A 15,358-nucleotide genomic window follows, 5' to 3' on the forward strand; every position below is an offset into this window, starting at 1 on the left:
TGTGAAATTGGCAACGAGGCAGAAGTGAACGAAGACATGCAAATGGCAACCTTCGACGTCAGCCGAAATAGCTCAGTTGGGAGAGCGTTAGACTGAAGATCTAAAGGTCCCTGGTTCGATCCCGGGTTTCGGCAGGTACTCGTTTTGATGCGACGCCAATGGAATTACTCTGCGTGTGTGATAATGCAACTACCGCTGACAACAAAAATGACTCTCTCCTGTAGCTGTTCTGGTTGTCAATTGCATGCCATAAGAGGAACTTACTAGACAACTAACACCCTTAGAAGCAAAAGAATTAAAAATATCCTACCGACTGCATTCCTTTTTCTGTGTCAGGTGGTGAAGAACGTCTTCAACGGAACCGTGAAATGAGCGAAAGCGTGGGAAACATTGCATTCGAAATGCTTGTGAATTTTCCAATTGCCCAGTGAGTGTCGACAAAACACGTAAATTCTCTGCTCCAACGTATGAGACGTAACAACTGGTACAATTTGTTGTTGCATCGTGTGTCAGCAGTCTTCGATAGTGTGTTACGGGCTTAGCGCGATAAGTTTGTAGACAGCATTTAGGCGACGTTTTATTAGTAACGGCCCCATGCAGCGATTGCACAACAGTAAAGGACATGAGTCAATGTATAGTTGTGCATCGTGGGAGGTTTTGCAGCCTTGTGTGAGCCCGGATAGCTCAGTCGGTAGAGCATTAGGCTTTTAACCTAAGGGTCCAGGGTTCAAGTCCCTGTCCGGGCGGAAATTTTAATACTTTGGTAGCGATTCGTCTGGTAGCGGTGGAAACGCTACGGAAAATAATGCAGCTACGCCGTTTTCTGACACCACAGTGTTTTAAACGGTAGCAGTTGCATGTGTCGAGAGAACACCGCGCTAACGGCAGTCGTGGCCGAGTGGTTAAGGCGTCTGACTCGAAATCAGATTCCCTCTGGGAGCGTAGGTTCGAATCCTACCGGCTGCGTGCGATTTTGCGTAAAGAGGAGCAAACGTTTTCGCACACATGTGACATGCGTGGGCGAATGCGGGTGCAACCAGTGATGCCATTCTCAACAAGACGAAAATTTACGTTTTAAGAATACTGAGTTTTCGCGACGACAGCTACTTACTGTGCCTTTCGGTTCACCTCGCACTGACGCTGGGACTGCAGAAAGCCGTCGCTGAGATGGTGAGTACACAGATGTGCTCGAAAGTGTTGGACAGAGCGGACATTTCATTTTCTTTTTAAGAATCGCAATTTCAATCATTCGAGTGCGGCAAAAGCAGTGGTGCAGCGTTTTTTTTTTTTCTTTTCTTAAGATCTCGCAGCTGCTTGGAGGTATGTCCATCGTTTTAAGACGACAGAAAACTAGCGTCAGCGGTGCGTCAGTGGGAAGTCGGTGAAGTCGCCATTGGAGCCATAAGTCAGTAATTACGACATGCGAAACACTCGCACACCACGCAGCTGTACGATAATGCTCGTGCGTGGGCCCGCATAGCTGAGTCGGTAGAGCGTTAGGTTTTCAACCAAAGGGTCCTGGGCTCAAGTCCCTGTCTGGGCGAAAATTAGTACACTTTCGTAACGGCTAATGGAAACCCTACAGCAAAGAGTGAGGCCACGCCGTTTTCTGCCATCAGATTGCTTCTAAAGATGGCGGCTTCACTTGTCGGGAGTCGCTTCCGCCACCGGCAGTCGTGGCCGAGTGGTTAAGGCGTCTGACTTGAAATCAGATTCCCTCTGGGAGCGTAGGTTCGAGTCCTGCCGACTGCGAAAATTTTCTCGCTCTCAAAAGGCGGACGTTGAGCTGCATCCTAGCAGTTGCGTCACTACTAAACACGTGGGTCACCAGCAATGTGCAGTGTTATTTGATCGAGGGCGCAGCGTTACAGTCGCCCCCAGAAGCCGCAGCTCATCTCCTAGTCTCACAGCCGTCCACCAGGTGTTAGTACAAGTGTCGCCTCACTGGGCAGTGCAGATGTGTCCATTTTAGCTTGCAGACGATGACGTGTAGCAATTTATGAGCTAACGCAAGTCGAATGTTTTACCGTGTGTATCTGCTAGATACTGCCTCTCATATGGTGGAGAGGCTCACTCCTTCTTGTGTCTCGTTCTCTGCACACGAGTTGCCCCTGGCATCGATATAGCACGGGTTATCGAGTCGACATGTTTGCTTGTTACGATGACGGAAGCTGAAGAAATGTGTGTGGAACTTCACTGCATCGGCTGCTCGCCCTTCAGCGTCCCTGTGTCTTATCAGACGAAGGTGACTGTGAAATTGGCAACGAGGCAGAAGTGAACGAAGACATGCAAATGGCAACCTTCGACGTCAGCCGAAATAGCTCAGTTGGGAGAGCGTTAGACTGAAGATCTAAAGGTCCCTGGTTCGATCCCGGGTTTCGGCAGGTACTCGTTTTGATGCGACGCCAATGGAATTACTCTGCGTGTGTGATAATGCAACTACCGCTGACAACAAAAATGACTCTCTCCTGTAGCTGTTCTGGTTGTCAATTGCATGCCATAAGAGGAACTTACTAGACAACTAACACCCTTAGAAGCAAAAGAATTAAAAATATCCTACCGACTGCATTCCTTTTTCTGTGTCAGGTGGTGAAGAACGTCTTCAACGGAACCGTGAAATGAGCGAAAGCGTGGGAAACATTGCATTCGAAATGCTTGTGAATTTTCCAATTGCCCAGTGAGTGTCGACAAAACACGTAAATTCTCTGCTCCAACGTATGAGACGTAACAACTGGTACAATTTGTTGTTGCATCGTGTGTCAGCAGTCTTCGATAGTGTGTTACGGGCTTAGCGCGATAAGTTTGTAGACAGCATTTAGGCGACGTTTTATTAGTAACGGCCCCATGCAGCGATTGCACAACAGTAAAGGACATGAGTCAATGTATAGTTGTGCATCGTGGGAGGTTTTGCAGCCTTGTGTGAGCCCGGATAGCTCAGTCGGTAGAGCATTAGGCTTTTAACCTAAGGGTCCAGGGTTCAAGTCCCTGTCCGGGCGGAAATTTTAATACTTTGGTAGCGATTCGTCTGGTAGCGGTGGAAACGCTACGGAAAATAATGCAGCTACGCCGTTTTCTGACACCGCAGTGTTTTAAACGGTAGCAGTTGCATGTGTCGAGAGAACACCGCGCTAACGGCAGTCGTGGCCGAGTGGTTAAGGCGTCTGACTCGAAATCAGATTCCCTCTGGGAGCGTAGGTTCGAATCCTACCGGCTGCGTGCGATTTTGCGTAAAGAGGAGCAAACGTTTTCGCACACATGTGACATGCGTGGGCGAATGCGGGTGCAACCAGTGATGCCATTCTCAACAAGACGAAAATTTACGTTTTAAGAATACTGAGTTTTCGCGACGACAGCTACTTACTGTGCCTTTCGGTTCACCTCGCACTGACGCTGGGACTGCAGAAAGCCGTCGCTGAGATGGTGAGTACACAGATGTGCTCGAAAGTGTTGGACAGAGCGGACATTTCATTTTCTTTTTAAGAATCGCAATTTCAATCATTCGAGTGCGGCAAAAGCAGTGGTGCAGCGTTTTTTTTTTCTTTTCTTAAGATCTCGCAGCTGCTTGGAGGTATGTCCATCGTTTTAAGACGACAGAAAACTAGCGTCAGCGGTGCGTCAGTGGGAAGTCGGTGAAGTCGCCATTGGAGCCATAAGTCAGTAATTACGACATGCGAAACACTCGCACACCACGCAGCTGTACGATAATGCTCGTGCGTGGGCCCGCATAGCTGAGTCGGTAGAGCGTTAGGTTTTCAACCAAAGGGTCCTGGGCTCAAGTCCCTGTCTGGGCGAAAATTAGTACACTTTCGTAACGGCTAATGGAAACCCTACAGCAAAGAGTGAGGCCACGCCGTTTTCTGCCATCAGATTGCTTCTAAAGATGGCGGCTTCACTTGTCGGGAGTCGCTTCCGCCACCGGCAGTCGTGGCCGAGTGGTTAAGGCGTCTGACTTGAAATCAGATTCCCTCTGGGAGCGTAGGTTCGAGTCCTGCCGACTGCGAAAATTTTCTCGCTCTCAAAAGGCGGACGTTGAGCTGCATCCTAGCAGTTGCGTCACTACTAAACACGTGGGTCACCAGCAATGTGCAGTGTTATTTGATCGAGGGCGCAGCGTTACAGTCGCCCCCAGAAGCCGCAGCTCATCTCCTAGTCTCACAGCCGTCCACCAGGTGTTAGTACAAGTGTCGCCTCACTGGGCAGTGCAGATGTGTCCATTTTAGCTTGCAGACGATGACGTGTAGCAATTTATGAGCTAACGCAAGTCGAATGTTTTACCGTGTGTATCTGCTAGATACTGCCTCTCATATGGTGGAGAGGCTCACTCCTTCTTGTGTCTCGTTCTCTGCACACGAGTTGCCCCTGGCATCGATATAGCACGGGTTATCGAGTCGACATGTTTGCTTGTTACGATGACGGAAGCTGAAGAAATGTGTGTGGAACTTCACTGCATCGGCTGCTCGCCCTTCAGCGTCCCTGTGTCTTATCAGACGAAGGTGACTGTGAAATTGGCAACGAGGCAGAAGTGAACGAAGACATGCAAATGGCAACCTTCGACGTCAGCCGAAATAGCTCAGTTGGGAGAGCGTTAGACTGAAGATCTAAAGGTCCCTGGTTCGATCCCGGGTTTCGGCAGGTACTCGTTTTGATGCGACGCCAATGGAATTACTCTGCGTGTGTGATAATGCAACTACCGCTGACAACAAAAATGACTCTCTCCTGTAGCTGTTCTGGTTGTCAATTGCATGCCATAAGAGGAACTTACTAGACAACTAACACCCTTAGAAGCAAAAGAATTAAAAATATCCTACCGACTGCATTCCTTTTTCTGTGTCAGGTGGTGAAGAACGTCTTCAACGGAACCGTGAAATGAGCGAAAGCGTGGGAAACATTGCATTCGAAATGCTTGTGAATTTTCCAATTGCCCAGTGAGTGTCGACAAAACACGTAAATTCTCTGCTCCAACGTATGAGACGTAACAACTGGTACAATTTGTTGTTGCATCGTGTGTCAGCAGTCTTCGATAGTGTGTTACGGGCTTAGCGCGATAAGTTTGTAGACAGCATTTAGGCGACGTTTTATTAGTAACGGCCCCATGCAGCGATTGCACAACAGTAAAGGACATGAGTCAATGTATAGTTGTGCATCGTGGGAGGTTTTGCAGCCTTGTGTGAGCCCGGATAGCTCAGTCGGTAGAGCATTAGGCTTTTAACCTAAGGGTCCAGGGTTCAAGTCCCTGTCCGGGCGGAAATTTTAATACTTTGGTAGCGATTCGTCTGGTAGCGGTGGAAACGCTACGGAAAATAATGCAGCTACGCCGTTTTCTGACACCACAGTGTTTTAAACGGTAGCAGTTGCATGTGTCGAGAGAACACCGCGCTAACGGCAGTCGTGGCCGAGTGGTTAAGGCGTCTGACTCGAAATCAGATTCCTTCTGGGAGCGTAGGTTCGAATCCTACCGGCTGCGTGCGATTTTGCGTAAAGAGGAGCAAACGTTTTCGCACACATGTGACATGCGTGGGCGAATGCGGGTGCAACCAGTGATGCCATTCTCAACAAGACGAAAATTTACGTTTTAAGAATACTGAGTTTTCGCGACGACAGCTACTTACTGTGCCTTTCGGTTCACCTCGCACTGACGCTGGGACTGCAGAAAGCCGTCGCTGAGATGGTGAGTACACAGATGTGCTCGAAAGTGTTGGACAGAGCGGACATTTCATTTTCTTTTTAAGAATCGCAATTTCAATCATTCGAGTGCGGCAAAAGCAGTGGTGCAGCGTTTTTTTTTTTCTTTTCTTAAGATCTCGCAGCTGCTTGGAGGTATGTCCATCGTTTTAAGACGACAGAAAACTAGCGTCAGCGGTGCGTCAGTGGGAAGTCGGTGAAGTCGCCATTGGAGCCATAAGTCAGTAATTACGACATGCGAAACACTCGCACACCACGCAGCTGTACGATAATGCTCGTGCGTGGGCCCGCATAGCTGAGTCGGTAGAGCGTTAGGTTTTCAACCAAAGGGTCCTGGGCTCAAGTCCCTGTCTGGGCGAAAATTAGTACACTTTCGTAACGGCTAATGGAAACCCTACAGCAAAGAGTGAGGCCACGCCGTTTTCTGCCATCAGATTGCTTCTAAAGATGGCGGCTTCACTTGTCGGGAGTCGCTTCCGCCACCGGCAGTCGTGGCCGAGTGGTTAAGGCGTCTGACTTGAAATCAGATTCCCTCTGGGAGCGTAGGTTCGAGTCCTGCCGACTGCGAAAATTTTCTCGCTCTCAAAAGGCGGACGTTGAGCTGCATCCTAGCAGTTGCGTCACTACTAAACACGTGGGTCACCAGCAATGTGCAGTGTTATTTGATCGAGGGCGCAGCGTTACAGTCGCCCCCAGAAGCCGCAGCTCATCTCCTAGTCTCACAGCCGTCCACCAGGTGTTAGTACAAGTGTCGCCTCACTGGGCAGTGCAGATGTGTCCATTTTAGCTTGCAGACGATGACGTGTAGCAATTTATGAGCTAACGCAAGTCGAATGTTTTACCGTGTGTATCTGCTAGATACTGCCTCTCATATGGTGGAGAGGCTCACTCCTTCTTGTGTCTCGTTCTCTGCACACGAGTTGCCCCTGGCATCGATATAGCACGGGTTATCGAGTCGACATGTTTGCTTGTTACGATGACGGAAGCTGAAGAAATGTGTGTGGAACTTCACTGCATCGGCTGCTCGCCCTTCAGCGTCCCTGTGTCTTATCAGACGAAGGTGACTGTGAAATTGGCAACGAGGCAGAAGTGAACGAAGACATGCAAATGGCAACCTTCGACGTCAGCCGAAATAGCTCAGTTGGGAGAGCGTTAGACTGAAGATCTAAAGGTCCCTGGTTCGATCCCGGGTTTCGGCAGGTACTCGTTTTGATGCGACGCCAATGGAATTACTCTGCGTGTGTGATAATGCAACTACCGCTGACAACAAAAATGACTCTCTCCTGTAGCTGTTCTGGTTGTCAATTGCATGCCATAAGAGGAACTTACTAGACAACTAACACCCTTAGAAGCAAAAGAATTAAAAATATCCTACCGACTGCATTCCTTTTTCTGTGTCAGGTGGTGAAGAACGTCTTCAACGGAACCGTGAAATGAGCGAAAGCGTGGGAAACATTGCATTCGAAATGCTTGTGAATTTTCCAATTGCCCAGTGAGTGTCGACAAAACACGTAAATTCTCTGCTCCAACGTATGAGACGTAACAACTGGTACAATTTGTTGTTGCATCGTGTGTCAGCAGTCTTCGATAGTGTGTTACGGGCTTAGCGCGATAAGTTTGTAGACAGCATTTAGGCGACGTTTTATTAGTAACGGCCCCATGCAGCGATTGCACAACAGTAAAGGACATGAGTCAATGTATAGTTGTGCATCGTGGGAGGTTTTGCAGCCTTGTGTGAGCCCGGATAGCTCAGTCGGTAGAGCATTAGGCTTTTAACCTAAGGGTCCAGGGTTCAAGTCCCTGTCCGGGCGGAAATTTTAATACTTTGGTAGCGATTCGTCTGGTAGCGGTGGAAACGCTACGGAAAATAATGCAGCTACGCCGTTTTCTGACACCACAGTGTTTTAAACGGTAGCAGTTGCATGTGTCGAGAGAACACCGCGCTAACGGCAGTCGTGGCCGAGTGGTTAAGGCGTCTGACTCGAAATCAGATTCCTTCTGGGAGCGTAGGTTCGAATCCTACCGGCTGCGTGCGATTTTGCGTAAAGAGGAGCAAACGTTTTCGCACACATGTGACATGCGTGGGCGAATGCGGGTGCAACCAGTGATGCCATTCTCAACAAGACGAAAATTTACGTTTTAAGAATACTGAGTTTTCGCGACGACAGCTACTTACTGTGCCTTTCGGTTCACCTCGCACTGACGCTGGGACTGCAGAAAGCCGTCGCTGAGATGGTGAGTACACAGATGTGCTCGAAAGTGTTGGACAGAGCGGACATTTCATTTTCTTTTTAAGAATCGCAATTTCAATCATTCGAGTGCGGCAAAAGCAGTGGTGCAGCGTTTTTTTTTTTCTTTTCTTAAGATCTCGCAGCTGCTTGGAGGTATGTCCATCGTTTTAAGACGACAGAAAACTAGCGTCAGCGGTGCGTCAGTGGGAAGTCGGTGAAGTCGCCATTGGAGCCATAAGTCAGTAATTACGACATGCGAAACACTCGCACACCACGCAGCTGTACGATAATGCTCGTGCGTGGGCCCGCATAGCTGAGTCGGTAGAGCGTTAGGTTTTCAACCAAAGGGTCCTGGGCTCAAGTCCCTGTCTGGGCGAAAATTAGTACACTTTCGTAACGGCTAATGGAAACCCTACAGCAAAGAGTGAGGCCACGCCGTTTTCTGCCATCAGATTGCTTCTAAAGATGGCGGCTTCACTTGTCGGGAGTCGCTTCCGCCACCGGCAGTCGTGGCCGAGTGGTTAAGGCGTCTGACTTGAAATCAGATTCCCTCTGGGAGCGTAGGTTCGAGTCCTGCCGACTGCGAAAATTTTCTCGCTCTCAAAAGGCGGACGTTGAGCTGCATCCTAGCAGTTGCGTCACTACTAAACACGTGGGTCACCAGCAATGTGCAGTGTTATTTGATCGAGGGCGCAGCGTTACAGTCGCCCCCAGAAGCCGCAGCTCATCTCCTAGTCTCACAGCCGTCCACCAGGTGTTAGTACAAGTGTCGCCTCACTGGGCAGTGCAGATGTGTCCATTTTAGCTTGCAGACGATGACGTGTAGCAATTTATGAGCTAACGCAAGTCGAATGTTTTACCGTGTGTATCTGCTAGATACTGCCTCTCATATGGTGGAGAGGCTCACTCCTTCTTGTGTCTCGTTCTCTGCACACGAGTTGCCCCTGGCATCGATATAGCACGGGTTATCGAGTCGACATGTTTGCTTGTTACGATGACGGAAGCTGAAGAAATGTGTGTGGAACTTCACTGCATCGGCTGCTCGCCCTTCAGCGTCCCTGTGTCTTATCAGACGAAGGTGACTGTGAAATTGGCAACGAGGCAGAAGTGAACGAAGACATGCAAATGGCAACCTTCGACGTCAGCCGAAATAGCTCAGTTGGGAGAGCGTTAGACTGAAGATCTAAAGGTCCCTGGTTCGATCCCGGGTTTCGGCAGGTACTCGTTTTGATGCGACGCCAATGGAATTACTCTGCGTGTGTGATAATGCAACTACCGCTGACAACAAAAATGACTCTCTCCTGTAGCTGTTCTGGTTGTCAATTGCATGCCATAAGAGGAACTTACTAGACAACTAACACCCTTAGAAGCAAAAGAATTAAAAATATCCTACCGACTGCATTCCTTTTTCTGTGTCAGGTGGTGAAGAACGTCTTCAACGGAACCGTGAAATGAGCGAAAGCGTGGGAAACATTGCATTCGAAATGCTTGTGAATTTTCCAATTGCCCAGTGAGTGTCGACAAAACACGTAAATTCTCTGCTCCAACGTATGAGACGTAACAACTGGTACAATTTGTTGTTGCATCGTGTGTCAGCAGTCTTCGATAGTGTGTTACGGGCTTAGCGCGATAAGTTTGTAGACAGCATTTAGGCGACGTTTTATTAGTAACGGCCCCATGCAGCGATTGCACAACAGTAAAGGACATGAGTCAATGTATAGTTGTGCATCGTGGGAGGTTTTGCAGCCTTGTGTGAGCCCGGATAGCTCAGTCGGTAGAGCATTAGGCTTTTAACCTAAGGGTCCAGGGTTCAAGTCCCTGTCCGGGCGGAAATTTTAATACTTTGGTAGCGATTCGTCTGGTAGCGGTGGAAACGCTACGGAAAATAATGCAGCTACGCCGTTTTCTGACACCACAGTGTTTTAAACGGTAGCAGTTGCATGTGTCGAGAGAACACCGCGCTAACGGCAGTCGTGGCCGAGTGGTTAAGGCGTCTGACTCGAAATCAGATTCCTTCTGGGAGCGTAGGTTCGAATCCTACCGGCTGCGTGCGATTTTGCGTAAAGAGGAGCAAACGTTTTCGCACACATGTGACATGCGTGGGCGAATGCGGGTGCAACCAGTGATGCCATTCTCAACAAGACGAAAATTTACGTTTTAAGAATACTGAGTTTTCGCGACGACAGCTACTTACTGTGCCTTTCGGTTCACCTCGCACTGACGCTGGGACTGCAGAAAGCCGTCGCTGAGATGGTGAGTACACAGATGTGCTCGAAAGTGTTGGACAGAGCGGACATTTCATTTTCTTTTTAAGAATCGCAATTTCAATCATTCGAGTGCGGCAAAAGCAGTGGTGCAGCGTTTTTTTTTTTCTTTTCTTAAGATCTCGCAGCTGCTTGGAGGTATGTCCATCGTTTTAAGACGACAGAAAACTAGCGTCAGCGGTGCGTCAGTGGGAAGTCGGTGAAGTCGCCATTGGAGCCATAAGTCAGTAATTACGACATGCGAAACACTCGCACACCACGCAGCTGTACGATAATGCTCGTGCGTGGGCCCGCATAGCTGAGTCGGTAGAGCGTTAGGTTTTCAACCAAAGGGTCCTGGGCTCAAGTCCCTGTCTGGGCGAAAATTAGTACACTTTCGTAACGGCTAATGGAAACCCTACAGCAAAGAGTGAGGCCACGCCGTTTTCTGCCATCAGATTGCTTCTAAAGATGGCGGCTTCACTTGTCGGGAGTCGCTTCCGCCACCGGCAGTCGTGGCCGAGTGGTTAAGGCGTCTGACTTGAAACCAGATTCCCTCTGGGAGCGTAGGTTCGAGTCCTGCCGACTGCGAAAATTTTCTCGCTCTCAAAAGGCGGACGTTGAGCTGCATCCTAGCAGTTGCGTCACTACTAAACACGTGGGTCACCAGCAATGTGCAGTGTTATTTGATCGAGGGCGCAGCGTTACAGTCGCCCCCAGAAGCCGCAGCTCATCTCCTAGTCTCACAGCCGTCCACCAGGTGTTAGTACAAGTGTCGCCTCACTGGGCAGTGCAGATGTGTCCATTTTAGCTTGCAGACGATGACGTGTAGCAATTTATGAGCTAACGCAAGTCGAATGTTTTACCGTGTGTATCTGCTAGATACTGCCTCTCATATGGTGGAGAGGCTCACTCCTTCTTGTGTCTCGTTCTCTGCACACGAGTTGCCCCTGGCATCGATATAGCACGGGTTATCGAGTCGACATGTTTGCTTGTTACGATGACGGAAGCTGAAGAAATGTGTGTGGAACTTCACTGCATCGGCTGCTCGCCTTTCAGCGTCCCTGTGTCTTATCAGACGAAGGTGACTGTGAAATTGGCAACGAGGCAGAAGTGAACGAAGACATGCAAATGGCAACCTTCGACGTCAGCCGAAATAGCTCAGTTGGGAGAGCGTTAGACTGAAGATCTAAAGGTCCCTGGTTCGATCCCGGGTTTCGGCAGGTACTCGTTTTGATGCGACGCCAATGGAATTACTCTGCGTGTGTGATAATGCAACTACCGCTGACAACAAAAATGACTCTCTCCTGTAGCTGTTCTGGTTGTCAATTGCATGCCATAAGAGGAACTTACTAGACAACTAACACCCTTAGAAGCAAAAGAATTAAAAATATCCTACCGACTGCATTCCTTTTTCTGTGTCAGGTGGTGAAGAACGTCTTCAACGGAACCGTGAAATGAGCGAAAGCGTGGGAAACATTGCATTCGAAATGCTTGTGAATTTTCCAATTGCCCAGTGAGTGTCGACAAAACACGTAAATTCTCTGCTCCAACGTATGAGACGTAACAACTGGTACAATTTGTTGTTGCATCGTGTGTCAGCAGTCTTCGATAGTGTGTTACGGGCTTAGCGCGATAAGTTTGTAGACAGCATTTAGGCGACGTTTTATTAGTAACGGCCCCATGCAGCGATTGCACAACAGTAAAGGACATGAGTCAATGTATAGTTGTGCATCGTGGGAGGTTTTGCAGCCTTGTGTGAGCCCGGATAGCTCAGTCGGTAGAGCATTAGGCTTTTAACCTAAGGGTCCAGGGTTCAAGTCCCTGTCCGGGCGGAAATTTTAATACTTTGGTAGCGATTCGTCTGGTAGCGGTGGAAACGCTACGGAAAATAATGCAGCTACGCCGTTTTCTGACACCACAGTGTTTTAAACGGTAGCAGTTGCATGTGTCGAGAGAACACCGCGCTAACGGCAGTCGTGGCCGAGTGGTTAAGGCGTCTGACTCGAAATCAGATTCCCTCTGGGAGCGTAGGTTCGAATCCTACCGGCTGCGTGCGATTTTGCGTAAAGAGGAGCAAACGTTTTCGCACACATGTGACATGCGTGGGCGAATGCGGGTGCAACCAGTGATGCCATTCTCAACAAGACGAAAATTTACGTTTTAAGAATACTGAGTTTTCGCGACGACAGCTACTTACTGTGCCTTTCGGTTCACCTCGCACTGACGCTGGGACTGCAGAAAGCCGTCGCTGAGATGGTGAGTACACAGATGTGCTCGAAAGTGTTGGACAGAGCGGACATTTCATTTTCTTTTTAAGAATCGCAATTTCAATCATTCGAGTGCGGCAAAAGCAGTGGTGCAGCGTTTTTTTTTTTCTTTTCTTAAGATCTCGCAGCTGCTTGGAGGTATGTCCATCGTTTTAAGACGACAGAAAACTAGCGTCAGCGGTGCGTCAGTGGGAAGTCGGTGAAGTCGCCATTGGAGCCATAAGTCAGTAATTACGACATGCGAAACACTCGCACACCACGCAGCTGTACGATAATGCTCGTGCGTGGGCCCGCATAGCTGAGTCGGTAGAGCGTTAGGTTTTCAACCAAAGGGTCCTGGGCTCAAGTCCCTGTCTGGGCGAAAATTAGTACACTTTCGTAACGGCTAATGGAAACCCTACAGCAAAGAGTGAGGCCACGCCGTTTTCTGCCATCAGATTGCTTCTAAAGATGGCGGCTTCACTTGTCGGGAGTCGCTTCCGCCACCGGCAGTCGTGGCCGAGTGGTTAAGGCGTCTGACTTGAAACCAGATTCCCTCTGGGAGCGTAGGTTCGAGTCCTGCCGACTGCGAAAATTTTCTCGCTCTCAAAAGGCGGACGTTGAGCTGCATCCTAGCAGTTGCGTCACTACTAAACACGTGGGTCACCAGCAATGTGCAGTGTTATTTGATCGAGGGCGCAGCGTTACAGTCGCCCCCAGAAGCCGCAGCTCATCTCCTAGTCTCACAGCCGTCCACCAGGTGTTAGTACAAGTGTCGCCTCACTGGGCAGTGCAGATGTGTCCATTTTAGCTTGCAGACGATGACGTGTAGCAATTTATGAGCTAACGCAAGTCGAATGTTTTACCGTGTGTATCTGCTAGATACTGCCTCTCATATGGTGGAGAGGCTCACTCCTTCTTGTGTCTCGTTCTCTGCACACGAGTTGCCCCTGGCATCGATATAGCACGGGTTATCGAGTCGACATGTTTGCTTGTTACGATGACGGAAGCTGAAGAAATGTGTGTGGAACTTCACTGCATCGGCTGCTCGCCTTTCAGCGTCCCTGTGTCTTATCAGACGAAGGTGACTGTGAAATTGGCAACGAGGCAGAAGTGAACGAAGACATGCAAATGGCAACCTTCGACGTCAGCCGAAATAGCTCAGTTGGGAGAGCGTTAGACTGAAGATCTAAAGGTCCCTGGTTCGATCCCGGGTTTCGGCAGGTACTCGTTTTGATGCGACGCCAATGGAATTACTCTGCGTGTGTGATAATGCAACTACCGCTGACAACAAAAATGACTCTCTCCTGTAGCTGTTCTGGTTGTCAATTGCATGCCATAAGAGGAACTTACTAGACAACTAACACCCTTAGAAGCAAAAGAATTAAAAATATCCTACCGACTGCATTCCTTTTTCTGTGTCAGGTGGTGAAGAACGTCTTCAACGGAACCGTGAAATGAGCGAAAGCGTGGGAAACATTGCATTCGAAATGCTTGTGAATTTTCCAATTGCCCAGTGAGTGTCGACAAAACACGTAAATTCTCTGCTCCAACGTATGAGACGTAACAACTGGTACAATTTGTTGTTGCATCGTGTGTCAGCAGTCTTCGATAGTGTGTTACGGGCTTAGCGCGATAAGTTTGTAGACAGCATTTAGGCGACGTTTTATTAGTAACGGCCCCATGCAGCGATTGCACAACAGTAAAGGACATGAGTCAATGTATAGTTGTGCATCGTGGGAGGTTTTGCAGCCTTGTGTGAGCCCGGATAGCTCAGTCGGTAGAGCATTAGGCTTTTAACCTAAGGGTCCAGGGTTCAAGTCCCTGTCCGGGCGGAAATTTTAATACTTTGGTAGCGATTCGTCTGGTAGCGGTGGAAACGCTACGGAAAATAATGCAGCTACGCCGTTTTCTGACACCACAGTGTTTTAAACGGTAGCAGTTGCATGTGTCGAGAGAACACCGCGCTAACGGCAGTCGTGGCCGAGTGGTTAAGGCGTCTGACTCGAAATCAGATTCCCTCTGGGAGCGTAGGTTCGAATCCTACCGGCTGCGTGCGATTTTGCGTAAAGAGGAGCAAACGTTTTCGCACACATGTGACATGCGTGGGCGAATGCGGGTGCAACCAGTGATGCCATTCTCAACAAGACGAAAATTTACGTTTTAAGAATACTGAGTTTTCGCGACGACAGCTACTTACTGTGCCTTTCGGTTCACCTCGCACTGACGCTGGGACTGCAGAAAGCCGTCGCTGAGATGGTGAGTACACAGATGTGCTCGAAAGTGTTGGACAGAGCGGACATTTCATTTTCTTTTTAAGAATCGCAATTTCAATCATTCGAGTGCGGCAAAAGCAGTGGTGCAGCGTTTTTTTTTTCTTTTCTTAAGATCTCGCAGCTGCTTGGAGGTATGTCCATCGTTTTAAGACGACAGAAAACTAGCGTCAGCGGTGCGTCAGTGGGAAGTCGGTGAAGTCGCCATTGGAGCCATAAGTCAGTAATTACGACATGCGAAACACTCGCACACCACGCAGCTGTACGATAATGCTCGTGCGTGGGCCCGCATAGCTGAGTCGGTAGAGCGTTAGGTTTTCAACCAAAGGGTCCTGGGCTCAAGTCCCTGTCTGGGCGAAAATTAGTACACTTTCGTAACGGCTAATGGAAACCCTACAGCAAAGAGTGAGGCCACGCCGCTTTCTGCCATCAGATTGCTTCTAAAGATGGCGGCTTCACTTGTCGGGAGTCGCTTCCGCCACCGGCAGTCGTGGCCGAGTGGTTAAGGCGTCTGACTTGAAATCAGATTCCCTCTGGGAGCGTAGGTTCGAGTCCTGCCGACTGCGAAAATTTTCTCGCTCTCAAAAGGCGGACGTTGAGCTGCATCCTAGCAGTTGCGTCACTACTAAACACGTGGGTCACCAGCAATGTGCAGTGTTATTTGATCGAGGGCGCAGCGT

At 49.2% G+C, this 15,358-nt stretch overlaps 28 non-coding genes across 28 annotated transcripts; all 28 read left to right on the top strand.

Annotated features, from left to right (window-relative positions):
- Nucleotides 1–61: 61 nt before the first annotated feature.
- On the top strand, nucleotides 62–134 carry Trnaf-gaa (transfer RNA phenylalanine (anticodon GAA)). Its single transcript has one exon. It is a non-coding gene; the product is annotated as a tRNA-Phe (tRNA).
- Nucleotides 135–673: 539 nt separating this feature from the next.
- Nucleotides 674–746, top strand: Trnak-uuu (transfer RNA lysine (anticodon UUU)). Its single transcript has one exon. It is a non-coding gene; the product is annotated as a tRNA-Lys (tRNA).
- A 138-nt stretch (nucleotides 747–884) lies between these two features.
- Nucleotides 885–966, top strand: Trnas-cga (transfer RNA serine (anticodon CGA)). Its single transcript has one exon. It is a non-coding gene; the product is annotated as a tRNA-Ser (tRNA).
- Nucleotides 967–1,670: 704 nt separating this feature from the next.
- Trnas-uga (transfer RNA serine (anticodon UGA)) lies at nucleotides 1,671–1,752 on the top strand. The gene has a single exon. It is a non-coding gene; the product is annotated as a tRNA-Ser (tRNA).
- A 559-nt stretch (nucleotides 1,753–2,311) lies between these two features.
- On the top strand, nucleotides 2,312–2,384 carry Trnaf-gaa (transfer RNA phenylalanine (anticodon GAA)). Its single transcript has one exon. It is a non-coding gene; the product is annotated as a tRNA-Phe (tRNA).
- A 539-nt stretch (nucleotides 2,385–2,923) lies between these two features.
- Trnak-uuu (transfer RNA lysine (anticodon UUU)) lies at nucleotides 2,924–2,996 on the top strand. Its single transcript has one exon. It is a non-coding gene; the product is annotated as a tRNA-Lys (tRNA).
- Nucleotides 2,997–3,134: 138 nt separating this feature from the next.
- Trnas-cga (transfer RNA serine (anticodon CGA)) lies at nucleotides 3,135–3,216 on the top strand. Its single transcript has one exon. It is a non-coding gene; the product is annotated as a tRNA-Ser (tRNA).
- Nucleotides 3,217–3,918: 702 nt separating this feature from the next.
- On the top strand, nucleotides 3,919–4,000 carry Trnas-uga (transfer RNA serine (anticodon UGA)). Its single transcript has one exon. It is a non-coding gene; the product is annotated as a tRNA-Ser (tRNA).
- Nucleotides 4,001–4,559: 559 nt separating this feature from the next.
- On the top strand, nucleotides 4,560–4,632 carry Trnaf-gaa (transfer RNA phenylalanine (anticodon GAA)). Its single transcript has one exon. It is a non-coding gene; the product is annotated as a tRNA-Phe (tRNA).
- A 539-nt stretch (nucleotides 4,633–5,171) lies between these two features.
- Nucleotides 5,172–5,244, top strand: Trnak-uuu (transfer RNA lysine (anticodon UUU)). The gene has a single exon. It is a non-coding gene; the product is annotated as a tRNA-Lys (tRNA).
- A 138-nt stretch (nucleotides 5,245–5,382) lies between these two features.
- Nucleotides 5,383–5,464, top strand: Trnas-cga (transfer RNA serine (anticodon CGA)). The gene has a single exon. It is a non-coding gene; the product is annotated as a tRNA-Ser (tRNA).
- Nucleotides 5,465–6,167: 703 nt separating this feature from the next.
- On the top strand, nucleotides 6,168–6,249 carry Trnas-uga (transfer RNA serine (anticodon UGA)). The gene has a single exon. It is a non-coding gene; the product is annotated as a tRNA-Ser (tRNA).
- Nucleotides 6,250–6,808: 559 nt separating this feature from the next.
- Nucleotides 6,809–6,881, top strand: Trnaf-gaa (transfer RNA phenylalanine (anticodon GAA)). Its single transcript has one exon. It is a non-coding gene; the product is annotated as a tRNA-Phe (tRNA).
- A 539-nt stretch (nucleotides 6,882–7,420) lies between these two features.
- Trnak-uuu (transfer RNA lysine (anticodon UUU)) lies at nucleotides 7,421–7,493 on the top strand. Its single transcript has one exon. It is a non-coding gene; the product is annotated as a tRNA-Lys (tRNA).
- A 138-nt stretch (nucleotides 7,494–7,631) lies between these two features.
- Nucleotides 7,632–7,713, top strand: Trnas-cga (transfer RNA serine (anticodon CGA)). The gene has a single exon. It is a non-coding gene; the product is annotated as a tRNA-Ser (tRNA).
- A 703-nt stretch (nucleotides 7,714–8,416) lies between these two features.
- Nucleotides 8,417–8,498, top strand: Trnas-uga (transfer RNA serine (anticodon UGA)). Its single transcript has one exon. It is a non-coding gene; the product is annotated as a tRNA-Ser (tRNA).
- A 559-nt stretch (nucleotides 8,499–9,057) lies between these two features.
- On the top strand, nucleotides 9,058–9,130 carry Trnaf-gaa (transfer RNA phenylalanine (anticodon GAA)). Its single transcript has one exon. It is a non-coding gene; the product is annotated as a tRNA-Phe (tRNA).
- A 539-nt stretch (nucleotides 9,131–9,669) lies between these two features.
- On the top strand, nucleotides 9,670–9,742 carry Trnak-uuu (transfer RNA lysine (anticodon UUU)). Its single transcript has one exon. It is a non-coding gene; the product is annotated as a tRNA-Lys (tRNA).
- A 138-nt stretch (nucleotides 9,743–9,880) lies between these two features.
- Trnas-cga (transfer RNA serine (anticodon CGA)) lies at nucleotides 9,881–9,962 on the top strand. The gene has a single exon. It is a non-coding gene; the product is annotated as a tRNA-Ser (tRNA).
- Nucleotides 9,963–10,665: 703 nt separating this feature from the next.
- On the top strand, nucleotides 10,666–10,747 carry Trnas-uga (transfer RNA serine (anticodon UGA)). Its single transcript has one exon. It is a non-coding gene; the product is annotated as a tRNA-Ser (tRNA).
- Nucleotides 10,748–11,306: 559 nt separating this feature from the next.
- Nucleotides 11,307–11,379, top strand: Trnaf-gaa (transfer RNA phenylalanine (anticodon GAA)). The gene has a single exon. It is a non-coding gene; the product is annotated as a tRNA-Phe (tRNA).
- Nucleotides 11,380–11,918: 539 nt separating this feature from the next.
- Trnak-uuu (transfer RNA lysine (anticodon UUU)) lies at nucleotides 11,919–11,991 on the top strand. The gene has a single exon. It is a non-coding gene; the product is annotated as a tRNA-Lys (tRNA).
- A 138-nt stretch (nucleotides 11,992–12,129) lies between these two features.
- Trnas-cga (transfer RNA serine (anticodon CGA)) lies at nucleotides 12,130–12,211 on the top strand. Its single transcript has one exon. It is a non-coding gene; the product is annotated as a tRNA-Ser (tRNA).
- Nucleotides 12,212–12,914: 703 nt separating this feature from the next.
- On the top strand, nucleotides 12,915–12,996 carry Trnas-uga (transfer RNA serine (anticodon UGA)). The gene has a single exon. It is a non-coding gene; the product is annotated as a tRNA-Ser (tRNA).
- Nucleotides 12,997–13,555: 559 nt separating this feature from the next.
- Trnaf-gaa (transfer RNA phenylalanine (anticodon GAA)) lies at nucleotides 13,556–13,628 on the top strand. Its single transcript has one exon. It is a non-coding gene; the product is annotated as a tRNA-Phe (tRNA).
- A 539-nt stretch (nucleotides 13,629–14,167) lies between these two features.
- On the top strand, nucleotides 14,168–14,240 carry Trnak-uuu (transfer RNA lysine (anticodon UUU)). The gene has a single exon. It is a non-coding gene; the product is annotated as a tRNA-Lys (tRNA).
- A 138-nt stretch (nucleotides 14,241–14,378) lies between these two features.
- Trnas-cga (transfer RNA serine (anticodon CGA)) lies at nucleotides 14,379–14,460 on the top strand. Its single transcript has one exon. It is a non-coding gene; the product is annotated as a tRNA-Ser (tRNA).
- A 702-nt stretch (nucleotides 14,461–15,162) lies between these two features.
- Nucleotides 15,163–15,244, top strand: Trnas-uga (transfer RNA serine (anticodon UGA)). Its single transcript has one exon. It is a non-coding gene; the product is annotated as a tRNA-Ser (tRNA).
- The last annotated feature ends 114 nt before the right edge of the window (nucleotides 15,245–15,358 follow it).

The sequence above is a fragment of the Schistocerca cancellata genome, unplaced genomic scaffold (assembly GCF_023864275.1).
Source record: "Schistocerca cancellata isolate TAMUIC-IGC-003103 unplaced genomic scaffold, iqSchCanc2.1 HiC_scaffold_586, whole genome shotgun sequence".
In the NCBI taxonomy this organism is placed as follows: Eukaryota; Metazoa; Arthropoda; class Insecta; order Orthoptera; family Acrididae; genus Schistocerca; species Schistocerca cancellata.